Source organism: Choloepus didactylus, chromosome 4, assembly GCF_015220235.1.
Source record: "Choloepus didactylus isolate mChoDid1 chromosome 4, mChoDid1.pri, whole genome shotgun sequence".
Taxonomy (NCBI): Eukaryota; Metazoa; Chordata; class Mammalia; order Pilosa; family Megalonychidae; genus Choloepus; species Choloepus didactylus.
Window position 1 is genome coordinate 96,448,647 of NC_051310.1, and position 2,843 is coordinate 96,451,489.

Genomic DNA, 2,843 nt, shown 5'->3' on the forward strand with positions numbered 1-2,843 from the left:
CCTCCCTGGACTATACTAAAAGGGAGCACCCCCAAGGAGCTTCTGGGATGGGAAGGGCTCTCTATGACTTAGTACATTTTGTGGGTTTGACTGTCTAGCTTTGGACATAAAATTGATACGCATTTGAAATTTCCCTTTTTCTTTGGGACAACTGGATTAGTTCTGAGATGTGATGTTTAGAATGAAACAATCTGTTCCTGGAAGACCGGGAGAGAGGGGTCATGGGTTGGGTCCTGGGAAAGGAGGACCAATGGGATCGTGGTCAGGATAGGGACATGAATCCCATTCAGCTGGCTGCAGCTTAGTGGGTGGGAAAAGTATGCCCAGGTTCCAGTTGACAGATGTACTAGGATGCTCTGGAGCTTTCAGTATCAGTGACTGAGGCTGCAGGAATTGAACCTGAAGTGGCTCAGGGAAGCCATCCGGGAGGCATTGGGTTTCTGATGAGGCAGGAAGGAGTGGGAATGGGGAGGTTGTAGTCATTGGTCTGCATCTGCCAAATTTGAGCTTTTTGGCATGGCAGTAGTGGCTATGGGAGAGAAGATGGGGAAAGACAGGGAGATGCATTATGACCCTGAGGATGAGGGAGGAGAGTCCTGGTGCCCAGAAATAAAGAGAAGGATCCTGGTATTTCTGGGGCAGGCAGATGCTGTCTTGGAAACAGAAATTGTCTGAGGAGCATTTTGCCAGAGCATTTTTTTCCCCACTGAAAGTTGGCCTCGGTCAAAATAATTGCTTCCATCTTCTATTCTGAAATAAGACTCAGAGCAGATTATGTGGGCTTTCTTCTTCTTTTTGGAGTTATTACAGAGATCTTCCACTGACAAACAGTGTTCCATGCAGATTTCATCTCTTGTCCAGCCCTCTCATTTGCATTTTGTACATTCTCAATAAATAACTGAAGCTAAATTGGTTTAAACAGCCCAGAATTATTTTGGTTATTTTTTTATCCAGAAACCAGAATGCTAAATTAAAATTTGGGAACTGGATTATGTGGCAGAGCTAGCTGATGACCAAATACATTTCCTTTGCTTCCTGCTCACCCAGCTGGACTACACTTCCTAGCCTCCTTTGCAATGAGTATGATCATGTGATCAATTTCTAGCCAATGGAATGTGAGTGAAAGAGATTTGCTGTATGTTCAGGCCTGTCGGGTAAATGCCTCCTATGCATTCTCCTTGACCTTCTGCACCAACCTGGGAGATGGTGGGTCTACAGGATGAAAGTAGACTGGGTTCCTGAATTGTCACTGAAGGAGAGCTATTTGCTGAGCAGAAACATCTATTTTGGATTTCATATGAGCAATAAATAAAGTTCCATTATGTTATAAACCTGAAATTTTGTGGTTCATCTGCTATGTTAAGTAGTGCCACAGCGTGTGTTACCTTAACTAATTCAGAAATTGGTAGATTGAAGTGAGGTACTGCTGTAATAAAACCCTAAAATAAGTGGCCTTGGATTATTAATCATCTAGCAAGAATATTGTTATCAGTGGATGGAAAGATGGAGACCCATGTTATGCAGTGGAAAAACATTTGGTGAAACTGTCACCTGAGATCATTTCAAAGTAAGGCCACATGCTTAATGAATCTGTAGCTCTAGGGAAAATGTGTGGCTTTTATTTTGTGCTTTTTGCATTGTATTATGAAACACAGAAAAACACACAGAGAATAACTGGCCAAGTTTGCAAGCAAAAATAACAGAGAATAATAGAGACAAGTGAGTGCTTTTAGATATCACATGTATGAGATAAGGCCCAATAAGACTTATCAGTTAAATACAATGGTTTCGCCCTACAGTAAAGACCAAATTAATGGTGTAGCCTTATTACCTGTTGTTGGAGGTGGTCTCAGGATAGATAGCAGCATTAGGTAGAGAGAATGATAAGGAAAATAAGTCAGACTCGGAAATTACATCTAAAAAAGGATTTGGGGTATGACTGCTGAAAGCGGAACTAAGTGGAAGAAAATATTTCAGAAATCTTCTAAGGTTTTGGGGGAATTGGATTGCCAAGAAAATCAGTAGCTTATATTAAGAAAATTTCTGAAAGAGTTTAAAATGACCCCCAGCCCTCCAAACATTGAACAAGTGGGAGATAGGATGCAAAAGTCGTACAGACCCTGAGAAGGATCTACTTATCAATACCCACTTCCACTACAGCGATGAAGGGTAATGGGTGAAGAAAACCCTCCCAGAGGACTGAGACAGAGCCCATGAGAACAATGGACAAGGGATTGCTCCCCAGAAATCAGAATCAGGTTCTATGAAGGAACGTCCTCCAGTGCCTGAGTCTCAAGGCATGCCACGTAGGATGTCATCATTGCTTTGGATTAATGATGTGTAGATCTTTCATTTTCTGAATGGGACTTCCCATTGTCATTTTCCTGTCCCAGCTCCATGACTGTTTGACTGGCATGTGTAAGAGGCAGATAGTCTGTCCTTTTAGTTCATTGGATACTGGACCAGGGGGTGCCGCATGTGAGCATGACAGACAGCTCACCCCCAGATACCCTGACATAGAGTGGATGCTGTAGCTGGTGACACTTCAGGTTGTCTCTCTCAGGGGAGCATGAGCATGAGTGTGTTCTGTATGTACTCAGAAGGGAGAAACACATTTGGTGACCAGAAGAGCAGACCATGGCAGACAATGCTGGTTGTTTACCAAACCTGTTTCTTCTTTTCCTGGAAACACAGCTACACTACATTTCCCAGCATCCCTTGCTGTGGGTGTGTCTGAGTTTTAGCCAGTGGAATATGGGTGAAAGTGATACATACAGGCCTGGTCCATAAAGCCCTCCCAAGTTCAGTTCTCTCTTTCGCCTTCCATGGTAACCACAGAAGCC